Here is a 16006-nt window from a genome sequence, read left to right on the forward strand (position 1 = left end):
ACTGAGGAGGAAACTGAGTTGAGGCAAGTGAAATAACTTGCCCGAAGCCACCGACAGACCTGGGAACCAAACTCTGGCCTCCTTAATGTGCCAAATCCTGGAACAGAGGCTCACAAGGTCTAACCAAATCGCCTTTTATCTGCGTGCCTGGCAAACGGGAGTGGGCGGAACGTCTGCATATCAAATAAGGGGGTTTTGTCTGTCTTGAAATTCAGGGTTTTCAGATCCAGGAATCAGTGGATGCCTGGAGCACATAAACTTGTGGTTTTTTGGTGTGGCGAGGACAGACCTGCAGGTCCAAATGCAGATGTGCCAGCCAAGCCCGTCCAAAGAGACGTGCTGGGAACTGCTGCCGGTCCGGAGCTCGGGGGGAAGCGACTGCCCGGGGAGACACTCCTGGGGCACCATGGGTTCGCTGCTACTCCTTGTGCCTCAGGGCTGTCTCGTCCGTCAGTGACTGCGAGGCTGCAAATATCATGGAGAAGGCGCTTGTGAACAGACAGAGTCCTCTGAACAGAAATCTTGAGGTGTGCAGATTCTTATATATACTTATGTCAGTTTTCCAGGGAGAAGTGCAAGCTAACTCCATCAGTGCCTTTGAGCCTTGGCTTGTTAATTGGCATTACTTCTAATTCCCAGCTATATTTTAAGGTATGAACCTAAGGAATTTTAAAGTCATTATGTGGGTGAGGGACTGATAAAAATAAATCCTTCAGGTTTGAAAGTGGCAGAGAGGGAATAAAAGGTGTTAAGAAATCCAGGAGTTTTCAGCCAATTGGTTCAAAAAAGCATCCAGGTGGACTGCAGCTCCTGGAGAAAGGTCACTGATACTACTCTGGGTACCTCTTTTTATGAACTTTATGCATCACATAAAATAAATTTAAAGCAGTTTAATTTAACAGTCTAATTAGTCATGGCTTTTTCATCTTGTCTATTTAACTATACACGGAACAAAGAGAAAGACACAGGGCCAAATTCAGAGCTGGCACAGATCAGCCCTGCAAGTCAAGGAAGCCGTTCCTGCTCATCCAGGGCTGAACGCAGATGCCGGTGGCCAAATTCATCCCTGGGGATAACAGCCCTAATGTCTGGAGATTTGCACCGCAGATGAATTTGGCTGCCAGGAATTAACTCTCTGCAGAGCAGATCCTTGGGTCTCGGCATTCAGAGCTTGAGCCAGGAGAGCTGAAATGTGGGTAGAACACTTGGGAGAAATGGTTTAAAGGTTTGAGACAGTTTGGAGCAAAACTCCCCTGTGTGTTGGCTTTGCAAAGACTCGTGCAAGCGTTTTCCTTCACTTCAGTCCGCTTAATTTACACCCCGCTCCGCTTTAAGTTTCAGTGTTCATATAATCTCACGATCTCAGGCAAACAGCAGTCCCATGAGCGCATCCTCCACTGGAAATGAGTGTCTCCCTGCTGCTTTTGATGTGGTTATACTGGTTATACCATTATCCTAAATCACACCTTGTTCTTCAGCTCAGGTGCGCAAACCCACAACACTCACCAGGTCTTGGTGCAGAAACATAAATTGATCCACGTTTATGGAGGTGATGTTTCTTAGCAGATTTCCAGCTCATAAAGTCTTAGGCCAGCTAAACCCAGACCTCTGTAGAGTCTGATATTGGGGAGGGTTGTGATTCCGCTGCCAGCTTTCATTAATGAAACAAATTATTTTTCAAATGGTGTAGATTCTGGCAGAAATTAGTCTCCGTTGGCTGAGGCATGGGTCTCATTTACTTCGTGGTGTTCTTTTGTAAGAGCGTGTACCAGGGACAGGTTGTCATCTGATGGTGGCAGACAGCAGAGGGGCTTGGGGGGGACCGAGGTGGCTTAGCCATGTGTCACCCCAACCCCGAGTGACAGAAGTCCCTTCCAAAGGGGCTCCCGCAAGTAACCGCTCCCCCAGCCAAAACCAACTACGACAAACACCACAAACACAACAAAGAAATTCAAATATATCTTAAACCACCTAATAATTAACCGTGTTCAATTAGTCTCCAGGGTTCTCCGTGCTGCTGTGTGGTCTCCCTGGAGGCACTGCCAGCACCACAGCGATGAGTTAATGAGTTCTGGTTGTGTCTTGTCCGCAGATTCGGCTGCCTCGCCGCGCTGCTCCTCCGGCCCAGCGTTCCTGGGAAGATCACCCCATTCCGAGGCCTTTCTCCTTCTTCGTGCTGGAACCTGGTAAGACCCTCGGTTTCCACCTGCGTGGATGCGGGGCTCGGCAGGGTGTCACCCCATGTCCCCTCCTGGGCACCCTGACCAGACTGAGCTCTCCCTTGTCTGTTTTTTTGTGGGGTGCAGGTCCCCGCATCTGTCACATGAAGCTTAGGTCTCCATTTTCACAATATAGTTTCAAGAGAATGACTTAATCCTCTCTTTGGAGGGTCTGTAGGCACTTAGGTCTAGCAGCTGTTTAAGTTATTCCTATTTCTTCTGAAGCTTGGTGTCATCAGGCTGTCAGGCCTTTTTCACATCTTTCCCTTTCCTTTAATTCGCATTTCACTCGACATTTGCTTAGCAACACACTTCTCAAAGTTTCTTGAAGCTCTGATTATACTTTTATCCACCTTTTCTTCAGATTCAACCAGCACCTTTGCAGACCCTGCACCTCTACAACGTCAGGAAATTGTATTTCCCCGTGAGATGCCTCACAATCCAAGTATCGCAGGAGTCTCACAGTTTTTTCTGGACACGATTCATTCCTTTGTGTGGTAAATTTTAATTGTTTTATCAAGGTGGGGGTTGGTTGGTTGGGGATTTTTGGGGGTTTTTTGTGTGTTTTTGTTGTTTTGGTTTTTTTGTTGTTCTTTTGATGGGTGGCGGTTTGGTGGTGTTTCGTTTTGTTTAAAGGGTGGGGTTTTTTTGGCTTTTGTTTGATTGGTTGGTTTTGTTGGGGTTTTTTTTTGCTTTTTTTCCTGAGTTTTCCAATCTCCCTGCTGTTTTGCCCCAAATCCCAGCCATAACGTTTGCTCTAATACGGGACTGTCACGTTGGTGTTGCAACCTCACGTTCCTGTCAGGCTCCTGTACCACTCCAGATGGAGTTTGTGCCACGTTATTGTTCTCTATTGAAAAATAAGATCTTGACAAATTGCATCTCGAGAGAGAGCGGGAGGCCAAGAGAGTGGAAGGCGCAGTGGGTGAGAGGCTGAGAGAGCGGGAAGCCCAGTGAGCGGGAAGCGCCTCCACTGTACTTTTCCTGTTTTTCACCTAAATACTCGTTTTCCCACCCAGCACCGCACGCCTGAGGTGAAGGCCGGGCCAGGCCCAGCTCAGCCCGCTGCAGCTCCAAAAGGCTCATAACCCCAGACTTGAGTCTAATCAGGCAGCATCTGATATTAATCACGAGAGTTCTTCCCTCTACCCACCCACAGAGATAAATGCAGAGGAGCCAATTTGGTAATTGCCCTGAGTCCTGGTGCACTTCCCGGGCCAGGATAAGGCCGGGTGAGGGAATATTTGCTGAGATGGGGACTGAGCACTTACTGCTCAGTCTGATAAAGATACTGGGATCTCTTTAATGGGGCAGAGCCAGGGAACGAAGTGTTAGAAAAGGGCCTGGTGAGAGAGGTGGGCTGGGAAGGGCCCGGGGAGGTCGTCACAGGTGAACGTGATGGTGTCATAATAAAGGGAGGGGAAACCCCTGCTATGGCTTTGTGTTGACTCCCTCTTCCTTTCAGACCTGCTGCTGGGGTTTCCTATGGCTCCCTCATCCCAGAAAGATGAGGGGTAACCATTTTGATCGTCACCCTTGAGCCAGCTGCCCCTCAGATGCAATATTGTGATGGCGACCCAGCTGATGCCGCCATTTCCCAAAGGTGAGGCGCTCTTGTTTGTTTTTGCTAATGTACAACGTTGTTGCAGGACATATGTTGCTGTGTTATTGAAGACACTGCGGTGTAAACAGAAATAAAGGGTGGGGTGGGAGCAGAGGTGCCATTTGAAGTCAGTTGGTGCTTTCCTGGCCATGGGTAGGCAGAGGGGGAAAAACAGCCTTGGCACCTGTTAGTGGCCATTAAAAACTCCCATGTTCTGCTAATCTGTGCTCGTAAAAAGGCCATCTGCTAATGCTCAAAGGTCATTAAGTTACCAGCCCTGTTTACTCCTCTCTCATTGCTGGGCCAAGCCTTTCTGAGAAAAGAGGGCTTAAATGGTTATTATGGTGGCGCCTGCTCATGCTGCCGGATGGTTAAGGGTCTGTCACTATTTTCATTAGACAGCCAGACTTTCAGGGCTTTTTTTAACTTGGCTATTAAAGTGTCTGCTTCTCGGTGCCTGTGCAGGCTCTGGTGTAGCCTGGAAGGTTTCAGGGACAGAGGGAGTTCTTGTAGGTGTGTTTTTTTCAAAGTTTTTATTTTAAGAAATCAAATCTGCTTCTGTTTTAATTTGAGGAATCGAGAAGTCCAGCAAGCTTTGGTCTGGGGTGCTCTGGCAGTGCTGCTTCAACTCAGCCGTGGCTGCACTTAGGAGAGGGAAGTTTTGTGTTGAATTGGTTTATGGTGGAATTGTTTATTGCTTTTATATTTTCATTACAAGAATCAAATAGTTTTTAGAAACGTAGAAAACATGAGAATTTTATGTGCAGTTCTAAGGGCTACTTTTTTTCCTAGAGGTCTTGCTGGGGGGCGGGTTACGTGAGTCAGCAGGATGATTGTAGAAATGAGACTGTGTCCCCAAGCAGGCGGCATTTGTTTCATGTGGTCCGGGTGGTACAGGTGGGTTAGGGAAGAAGCTGAGGCCTGAATTGCCTCCGTTTCATAGGTTTCAGTCAAACCTTTAAGGTTACATTAACATAGTTTTCTTGTGATTAAATGGAGCTATCAAAAACTTCGATAATTCTTTTTTCCTTCTGAGACTTCCCAGTGATAAAATGAGATGTAGCTGCTTAAGTTTTTATCCTTCGTTTCTGATAATGATGGAGTCTGTCTCATAAAAACCTGCCTTTTATCTTCCCCAATTAGCTGAGCCGCTGCACCCTTGTGCTGCTAAGTCCTGGGCGCGCTGCGGCCTCTTCCCAAGCGCCTTCTCCCCAGCCTGTCCGCACCAGCCGCCCTCCCGTCCCCGCTCCCATTGGCATCAGTTTAATCTTCTGCTTTTTCTGCCTAATGTAAAGAGGAAACCTGGGTCAATGAATAATGGAAGCTCACTCAAAACCTCAACGCTTACAGTTCAGTCTCTGCCGCCTTCTATTTTAAATGGAGGTTCTCTCATGTATCCGTTGAATATTTTTAATTTTTTGGGGGGTGGGGGGGAGGGCGTTAATGCATTCAGACTTTCCTCTGTGGATTTCATGGGGTTTTTCATCCAGGATTTAAGGGAAATTCATTCTGATGCCTGCGATTCACTTTCTTCAGATTGTTTTTATTTCTGTTCTGACTGAGCTCCACAGCCAGATGGGAACAGGGCACTGTTGTACTGGCCACTGTGTGTAAATAAGGAATAAATAAGGAATACGGACTGCCTTGGGGAGCTAGGAATCGCAAAAGGGCATGCAAAACAGAGGGAAGGAGTTATCTTCCCTCTTTGTTTTCTAAAACAGCTTTTCCAAACTATGATGCTGAACTTAAAAAAAAGAAAAGCTCTCCCTTACTCAGCAGAGATGGTTTTTTACCAGAACCCTCTTCTCACCAGCCAGTCCTTCTTAAATCTGTAACAACCCAACAGGTAGTTAAAATAGTCCTGACTAATTGTAACCAGGACTGCTGGCTTCTCCTGAGCTATTGTTCTGATTATGCACCACAGCCAAAAGCTTCGGGAGGTATATAGAGAAAGTAGTTTGTGTAAGAACTTAAACAAGAACAACTACTGGCCTGGGTTGCGTGTGTGGTGTGTGTGTGTTTTTTTTTTTTTATTAAACTGCTATAAAAGCAGGCCCTGCATCTCTGCTGCAGATGTGTCACAGTCCCCTGCTCCACTGCTTCCTATCCAACTATTTTTAAGCTTATTAAACAGCAGAGAGAGCCTTTGGCTGAGGTGATGGAGCTCCCCGACTCTCATTATAAACTTTCTTTGGTTTATGTCTGTCTCTCAAGTGTCACTCTGCAACACGGGAGGCTTCACTTGGCCATAATCTGAGTACAGATCTATGTTGTAGCAGTGGGTGGCTTTAAAGGAGGCTGAGGCTGGTGGTTGGACGTGACAAAAGCCAAGTGTTATCTAAATTATTATAAAGCGGACAATAATTAGGAGTGATCAGAGGAGGATGGTGAATAGTGGATCTCTCCAATCCACAGATTGGGACATGACTGTAGCTGGGTTTTCCTGTCATGGGCTGGATCATCGGTTGATATAACACAGCGTTGCTGCTTTGACTTAATGAGAAGACTGAATTCCGGCATGTGTTAAAAGTTGAGGGTTTCACTCAGATTTTTTTGAAACACATAGAAGTGATAAAGTTTGTACAGCCTCATGCCACTGTTCTAACATCTCACACCACTATTCTTGAATCTATGGTTTTAGGAGCTGTCTTTTTTAAAAATAAGGTCTTTAAAAACATTTCAATTCTTTTATTTTGTGTTTGTTTTGTGGTTTTCATGATAGGTAGGAAGCCAAGCCTGGGACTCTCTGGGACAAGAGACTATGGGAGGAATTGTCTTGTGGTCGGTACAGTAAGGTATTGGGAAAGGCAATGCCACAGCGAACAGCCGTTCTCAGTGCTGGCGTGGTGGGAAATGCCATTTTCCTTCCCTCTTTATCTGTCTGCTTGAACCAAGTACTACTAAAAAAGGTGTTTCATATTTCTGCAGGAGTCAGTACTTAAAATATTTTGGTTCCTTATAGCTAGTGCCACAGTCTGCTTTGGTAGTACGCAGGAAGGCAAACGGGAAGAGACGGCAAACACAGGCAATTCCCCACGTGTTGTGTGTTGTCGAGGATGTAAAGGGGAGGAGGCAGAAATTTGTTGGGATTCTTGCTCAGCACACGCAGCGAGTTGGCAAGTTTTGGAGTTGAAGGAAAAATATTTTGCCTGGGGAAGGGTGAGGGATTTCGCTTTGCGGATATGCTTCTATTTTCCTGCATTTATTTATTTATCTCTTGCTTAGGAGTGTTGGGTAGGTCTGCTCCATAGGATTAAATCATATCCCAAACCTTCCTGGATTTGTGACAGTACAAACATTATTGGATTTAGTTCCCTTCTGCTTATCCACCTCCCGTCTTCCAAGATCCCCATTATTATTATAATAATACCCACAAAACTCCTGCTCTGAGATCAGAGGGTTTTTCAAGTGCCAAAGCGATCAACAAAACATACCTGGTCCTTTTAATCTCCTTTAATCCCATCATGAGGGACTATCCCAATAAATGATCACGTATCCAAAAATTCTTTCAGTGTAATGACACTTGATTTTTTTTTTTTAGCTCTAGGTTTTCATGAAACTGTCTCAGATATGAAAGAAGATGTACTGGGACCTTCTTTTGCCATCAATAAAATAAAAGTTTGGGTTGAAAAATTATCTTATGGAATAAAATAGAATAACAAAAATCCATCATTATCTATGTTTCAGAAAAAGATTGTGTTTTGTTTAGCATTTTAGTTAGAAATGATGTATGACTACATCATAAAACACTTATATTAAAAAGATCTTCTCACCCTGAATTCAAAATATATATTGTACTCTCTTATCATCCAGTCATTTCAGAGTGAAAGTTAAAAATGCCCATCCTGTGGTAGTAGTCACCGGTATTATATCTTATAGCTGATATATTCTTCTAATACTTTTACTTAAAAGGCCTATTACTCAGGGCTTGTGAGCATAGACATTTATTTTCTTATTGAAAATGGTAATGCCGTGGGTCGTGCTTTATATTTACATCAGCATTTCTGGTTTTCCCCTGGGCTGCTGAAGGTCAGCCCACCTCGGGCTCTGAAGTTTGGGTCGTGTCTGTGGACCTTGTTGGAGGCGGGAAAATCTGTCCACGGGGTAAGAAGAAGCAGAGAACAGGAGCTTGTATCATTTTGTCAATGCATGGTCTATATTTTCTGTTTGGTTCTTTTTTGTGCATATGCAGAACAACACTTAATTTTAAATAAAATCAAGTGTTTGTAGAACAAAGAGTGGCCCATGCCATGGAGCAGAGTCTTGAGGATTGAGTTGTCCAGGAGTTTTCACAAAAATCAGTGTATCGGGAACAGGCACCGTAACAAAAAGCAGGACTCTGCAACGTCCTGGTTTGATGTTTTAGAGATGAAACGTTTCTCCTGCCTGAGGTATAAATTTTGGCTTGGGTGAGAGAGCCTGACCCGAAAGCGAAGATGCTGGGACCCAGATTCCTGTTACTGGTTTGAACCATGCAGAGCAGAGACTTATAACTGACTTTGTGTCCTAAGTGAATACTCTCACTGCTGAAAAGTGACTGTTGTGAGGAGAAGAAGGAAAAAAGAGAGTTTTTTCTCGTGCTGAGGTTTTTGGTTTGTTTCATTTTGTTTTTTCTCCTAAAGAATCTGCATCAATGCAGAATATCAGCATCCCTGAAAATTCAAACTTTCACCAGGACGGAAAAAAACCCCTTTTTTCCCCCACAGACTGAGAAGAGTTTTTGACTCAAGTTGTAGGAGCGTGTAAGGCAGAATTGGGTAAAATCAGGCCAGTCTGTTTTGTGGGAAAGCAAATGCTGCAGGGGAGGGAACTCTGCGAAGTCACCAACCTGAATACTCCTCTCTGGCCTGCAGAACAATTTACTGAAGGAGCGGTTAAATGGCACAGATTAAGCTCATTAATGGTTCAGATATTTGCTTGGTTTATACAATACTGTCCAGCAAATCATATTGATGTTTGACAGAATTATTGTCATTATTTATTTTGCTATAAGCGAGATTTATAGGTATTTGTAGCTTTTGTAAGGCTAAACATAAGAAACATTAATAGCTTTACTAATTATATCACTGCTTTAGAGATATAAATAGTGATAAAAATGCCAAGTAAAGTGAGCTAGTAAAACATTTTAAAGAGAATTTTAAAGTGAGTTACTGATTGATGATCCCTTGGGTGAGTCTTAACTTTTGAACGTGAGAGCGGAGTTTCCCACCAGGGCACCAGAGCCTTTTACCTCCATCAACTCTTTGAGGAGAGACGAGGAAGAACAGCAGTTGTATTGAACGACTGATGGTTAAATCAGATTGCGTAATCTGGAAAATATTGAAATCCTATAATAGCATAAACTGAGGCTGAACTTATTACAGCACAACAGGTTTGGGGTTGTTTATTTTCACCTTTACCTTGTCCTCAACCCGTCCTGCATCCTGGATGGTTTATCTGTACTTCTTTCTTAGTCCATATTAAAATTGCAACCTCTTTAGAGCAGGAGCTGCCTTCTCCCTCTGTCTTTTTGCAGATGTGTACAGATCCTGGCACACCACAGCTCTGGTGAGGAATTTCGGGTCCTAGGAACAATATCAACAATAATTTCATGGCTGTTAAAACAAACTCATCTTTAATTGGTGAACAGCACCTGTACAGGGCTATATACAAATGAAAGGTGTGAGTTTTTTACACACCTGTCAAATGAAAAATGTGTTTCCCTAACTATTGATCCTGGGTTTGCTGTGAGCACCCTTTTAAGGAAGGAGATAATGAGTGAGAAAAGAGTTAATAAATGTTCCGCCGCTACCGCAAGCATGAATGGAAATCCATCATCTAAGTGCCGGATGGGCTCTGGACGATAATCCGAGCCTGTTTGACCATGGTTGGTGCCACCGGGAAGAAACCTGCGGGGCCCTGGGAGCTGCCATCCTTGGGGACGGTGCGCGGCTCCCTGCGTTTCTCTGATACGTGGCGTTGTAAAGCCCCGAGTTTTAGTTTTCACTGAGTTTATTAATGACCTTTTTAAACTCCCTTGAAGCTGGCGGAGAGACTCGCAGTCTCTGATGGCCTGGGGATGGGATTGCTGCGGAAATTTCTTGGAGTGAACCACCACTGGGAGGTTTCTCCCAGGTGGGGAAAAAACAATTTTCCTTTTTTTTGTTTTTTTTTTGTGTTTTTTTTTTTTTTATTCCTTTCTTGCACTTTCTGATAAGTTGGTCTTCCTGACACAGCTGTGAATAGTGTATTGTGGATGTTCCCAGGAGGAGAAAGTTGAGGCCCACTTATCTGTGGGCTCGTCGCTGTTTGGGGTGGGCATGAGGGCGGTGGATTATGGCCAAAACTTTAGAGCAACGCACACCAGGCTTGTCATGAAGATGGGGAACGTGATCCTGAACCCACTGAAATCCTCGGTTTTTGGGGCTGTCTCCTTGCAGGCTGAGAACAGGCCAAGCAAGAGATTGTGGGACTTGTAGTCCTCGTTGGGAAATGGGGATGATGCATCTCCACTGAGCCTGGGAGAGCTGAAAAGGTTTGGTGTTGGCACCCAGACACTCACCCTCACCCCAGGAGCATCTTGGCTGTGCAAAGCAATGGGGAAGTCTTGTATGAACCAGATTTGGAAGATTTCTGAAGTTTCTTTCTAGTCACGCTGTGAATATCACAGGGGCTGTTCTCCCTTTGATCCCAAACTAGAGGTGAAAGGAACAATTCACACACATTTTTGAACCGTAAAAAACATGTGGCTTGACATTGGTTCCAGAAACAGGCCAAGATGTAGGATAATTTTTTTTTTCTGAAATATTTGAACTGTCTCTTCTCACCATGTGATGAAGCTGTGCCATAGCCTTAGAAAATAAACAGTGTATGCTGTGGGATTTAGTCTCAAAATGTGGGCAAAACCAAGCCTGTTTGACTTAGGTTAGCAGGACTTTATACTTGATACCAAAACTCAAAGTCAAATCACTGTGTTGCTCCCTTACTTCCACCTTCTTTAATATACTTGAAGTGCAGAATTTAAATTTAGGATTTTTAGAGGGGAGGTAAGTTTTACTTTTTTTTGTGTTGTGGATATGGAGAAAAGGCTTCACGTGTGGTTCTAGTTTGGGAAGTGAGGAAATGATAAATGCTTTTAATGAGTAGACCTACTGTGCATGAGAGTTCCAAGTTGAAACCTAATGAACCCGAAAACTAAAAATCGGTGCTTTTTTCTGCCATTTTGTCCTCTTTTGTGGGGCTTCTCTTCCTCTTAGTGCTTTGGGACTGTATCAACCATTGCCTCATGCACTGAGTGGACTTTTTGAGAGGACTCCTGAGTCTTTCTCCGGTATCTTTAGGTAAAAGTTTGCCTCATAGCCAAATTAATTGATTGGTGTCAGTCTGAGGCATTTGGAAAGTAGACAAGACCATGTTTCATCCACTTCAGCAGATGTGCTGTCAAAATCCTATTTTTCTGACTGTGTTTGGGACCATTGTTCTCCACCTGCACTCGGCTTCATGAGCTGCCTTTGTTTTTATTCTCCTTCCCAAAATGGTTCTTTGACTTGTACATATTTTAAATTTCTTGGAGAGCCCAGGACCTGGTCGCCCATCCTAAAACAAATGGCATCTGCCAGTCTATGAGTGTGAACCCCAGTGTACAGGTAAAATCGGAAATTCAGAAATTATGTTTGCTTTCTGTTGATCCTCAGAAGAATTGATGGGGAAAAAAAAATTATGGGGGCTGAAGGGATTTTATGGTTGACAAGAAATACCAGTCCTGAAGTTTCAGAAGGTTAATGACTGTCTGTATTGAGAAAGAATACAGCCCCATCTAATTATCTTGCACCAATAAGGATAAAGGTTGGGCGGTTGAGTGAGGTTATGTCAGGACTAGTTGAGTAATGTCGATATTTCTTACCTCCATGCTTTTTTTTTTTTTTCAAAAAAGGGGATGTTGCATTTTTAATTAAATGTTATATGAATACATTTCAGATAGACCCAAACATAGGGCAACTGTGTTTCAGAAATGCTGTTTCTACATTTAAAATGTATTTGAAATGTAATTTAAGAAAAAAGATAATGGGAAAAAAAACCCCTAAAATAACTCGAAACAAGCCAGAATATAGTAGCTCATCATTACACTAATATATCAAACAATATGAGCTTAGCTTAATTATCCCCTTTGAGAGTTGAGAAAACTAAGCACAACCTTCAATTTACAGCTGTTTGGTGCCGGGAACCTGAATTATTATTTAAGAAGAAGGGGAGAAAAAAAAAAGTTTATTTATTGTGACCTACACTCAGTTTTTATTCATCACGGAAAATCTGTATATTCACAAATGAGGGCTATTCATCTGCAGACTGCAGCATTCTTCAGCTGTCCGGGGCTGCATCAGCCGCACTTCTTCAGCTTTTGTGTTCATCTCGAAGCCTCTTCATCCAAATTGTTCATCATCTTGATGGCGGAGCTTTATCTTGCTCTAGTGCAGCTGCATTCCCCTTATCCAAAGTGCTGAGAGATACAAGGGAGAGGGAGAGAGGGAAGAGAGAGAGGGGCAGAATAGAAAAGAGAAAAAGGAATGGCCAGTGCTCATATGAGGATAATTTGTAGTTTCTCAATAATAATAAAATAAAAAAAAAGGAGGACAGGCTAATTACTGGCTTAACTAGGGCAGCCTGTGGATCCTCATGTCAAAAGGACTAGCGTAATTATTTGCCATCAAAGCACATTCATATTGTGGTACAAAAGAAGGGCCTTTTGCAAATGGATCTCACTAATAAACAGGGCTGAGAGGAGCATTATGTGTCTCCCTGGATGCAGGCGCATTAACACAGTGACATGGAGCATAACTCTCAGCCTGGAGAGAGCGGGGGGAAGAGGAAGAATGATAATTATCCCCCCTCCCCGTCTTTCCTCTCCCGTTCCTTTGTGTTGAGCTAGCAAGCCGAACGCGACCTGCTGGAAGGCCCAAGGCAGCCATTAGTGACCTCGGAGCATTGACAAGGTGGCTCCACTCTTAAAAGCCCGGCTCTCCATGTCAGGAGGGTCACAGGAGCCCGCGAGAGGAGCTTTAAATGGTCCAGCAAACACTTCAACCTTAAAGACACCTGGAAGGTCACGACCAATTTCATGTAGATGAATCTGGCATAAAGAAGGTTCTTTTGAATCCACGGACAAAAGTTGTGGGTTTTTTTTTTTTTTCCCTCCTTATTCTTTTTTCCATGTTGTTTTTTTCAGAGATCTTAACATAAGAGATAGCAGAGAAAGAGACTTGATTCTGGAGACCACTTCTGCACTCGCTGAGCAGATGTGGTACCAGGCCACCTCAGGGGCTGTGGCTTGTCTTTAGGAAAAGCAAACAGGTTTGGAAAGAAAGAGAAGGGACATGTATATACCTGCCAGGGATGTCTGTGAGTTTCAAACTTGGATATATTGCAAAATCTATGTGCGTGTATATCTAGGTATATATGTTATATGTAAAGAGGACTGTTTTCTGTGTTCACGTAATAAGTTTTGTTGGGTTTTGTTGGGTTTTTTTAAGTAATAGGGGGCCTGCATGGGTTACACGCTATAAAACAGCTCTGCCGGTCATTGAAACGGTAAATAGGGATAGTCCTTTCTGGCGACAGCCTTGCTTGGCACTGCAAAACATGCAGCGCGCAGCCAGGAAGAGGAGCGGTGTCGGTGCGCGTCGGGACCGCGTGGCACACGGTGACATGGATCCGTGCGGGCAGCCACATGTGACTGGGATAAGAGGATTGTGAGACCCAACTCATCCGTGGGGCTGAAAATCAAAGTTGTTGCCTTTCCAGTGCTTGTCTGGGTCACATCTAGGTCACGCCACAGAGAGGAGCCCCTTTTCCTTGTTGCGGCACTCGGGGACATCGTCGTCCTTGTCACATGGATGGGCAGCAGGAGCACAGGGCTGCAGACACCTGTTGGCATCGCCTGTCCCAGGAACAGCTCACCAAGGCACTGGGTTTAGGGGGACAGATGCCAAATTGTCAATCTCAGGCACCCAGTTATGAGGCAGGTTTGAAAAATGACGAGTTGGAAATTGTGGAGTTAAACCACTGGTGGATCTTTTCTGGGTTCTTCCCCCTGCTCCCCTGCTTCTTTCTTGGTGCCTTTACAAAGGAATCGGATGCTTTCTCCTTATTGGGCTTTTCAAGGAAAAAGAGCAGCAAACATGGGCTTGGGAGGTAGGGGAAGGAATAGGCCAGGAGGAGACTCTTCAGTACAAATCACAGAAACTTAAAGCACCTCATATTTAAAATAGCAAACGTTGGCAATACAGGAGTATGGATGAATTGGGTGCTTCTACCTGGGCAGGGTGTTGGGGCTGGGCAGTGTTTCTAGGACATGACCAATGTGTGTGACCTAAAAAACCCCAAATATTCACCCATCCAGGAGCTGTATAACCCCTCACCCCCAATATGAAATGCTGCAGGGATGCGGACCCCCTGGAGCAGCTGCTGGCAGTAGCCAAGGAGAGCCAAGGCTGCTCATCATCTCCTCCTAGATCTTTCCTTGTCTCTTTAGCCCTATGATTTTTTTTTTTTTTTCTTTACCCTTATTTCCCTGGATTTTAGAAAATTCTGCATCCACCGAATTTTGCCTTTAGTTTACAGGAAGTTGTAGCTGGAGACTTAATGGTGGAATTGGATCCTGGAGTATAAAGACCATAATTAATTTCACCTTAAAAATAAATACCTCTATGAAAGGGATTAAAGAAGCTGGGTTTGTAAACATGGGGCAGTGGGTTTGTATTTTTAAATTAATCCAGATGAACTTTCCTGCCTTAGTTGCATCCAGCCGTGCCAAGGACCCAGTGCTGATATTAGCAATAAAGACAATGTTATTGATATCGTTACACCAATGTAAAGAAAGTTATAGAGTTAGCGTTTGTTAAAAAAAAAATAATAATCTCATGTTAATGGTGACTTTTTGCCATTAATTCACTCTCTTGCAGTATTTTATACACTTATATGGTGTTTATGAACCTGGATATGTATTTCTAGAGTTGCCAAGAATAATCACAGACAAACGTAACAGTCGCAGGGTTTCTTTCCTGATGAAATTGTATTGCGGCTTCTAAACCCAGAGCTGGCCTCTAGCAAGGGACTCTGTCCTCTGTAAGTAGCAATGTGCCACTTGAACTTTGCTATCACATTGTGCTTTCAAGGCTGCTCTTCTAAAGTGACTTAATTTGTACTGCAGAACTAGCCTGGTGCCCACAAATGCGCCCAAAGCCACAGCGAGCCGGGGCAGCAGGGCTATTACTAATTTTTTATTAAAATCCCTTAGGCGCACACAGAAGGCCCAAAAGCAGCTTTAATAATAGACAACATACAGCACATTTTTCTTGTATTGCCATGTAATCAAATCTAAAGCTTCTGTTCACTTTCTTTGTTTTACCTAGAGGACCAGCTTCCAATTTAGTTGTGGCCTGCGCTAAACTGATTTTTCATTGTAATTAATGCCTGCTTTGGCCTCAGCCACTTACACGACTTTCCATTAGAGGTTTGCAGCCATCCTCAGAGTATTCCACCAACTTACCCTCCCGATCCTGCTACAGTTGCAATTTTTGTTAAACTGTTTTTTTATTTTATTTTATTATTATTAGGCAAAGAATGTTTAAATTACACAGCCAAATAGGTTACTTTTTCCCTTTTATTTTTCTCTGCTTTCTGCCCCCGACTCCCTCTTTTCCCCCTGCCTGCTGCACCTATTAAAGTGGTTGGGCAGGAGTCCAACTGGAAGGAAAAGCCTTTAAGTGATTTCAGAAAGGGCTAGTGGAACTTATTTAGGCCTGGGGTCTGCTGTGGTTAATTTTCAGTCTGTGTTTTGTGCTGTCCATTTCCTCTGAAATACTACCTGGGGTTTAAGGTTCCTCAGCACAGGATGTTAATAGGGCTCTGCAAACATTCAAAAGGCAGCTTTCCCACCACTAACCTTAAAAAGATTGTGGCACCGGGCCCAGGGTCAGATTGAATAGATGAAAAAGTATATGCTGTGCTTTTGCTCGCTCCTTGGACCTTTCCCTGTTGGCTTGCCTGACATTTTCAGTGACTTTTCTTACTGCCTTATTTTCAGCGTGCTTCCTAGAAAATTCTGCTTATTACCTTCTCCAGTCCCCCCCAACAGCATTACTAAATTGGGAAGCACAACAATTTGTAATTATACCTTGCTGACTTCTCGGACTTTTCCTTCGCTGCC

This window comes from Caloenas nicobarica, chromosome 3, assembly GCF_036013445.1.
Source record: "Caloenas nicobarica isolate bCalNic1 chromosome 3, bCalNic1.hap1, whole genome shotgun sequence".
In the NCBI taxonomy this organism is placed as follows: Eukaryota; Metazoa; Chordata; class Aves; order Columbiformes; family Columbidae; genus Caloenas; species Caloenas nicobarica.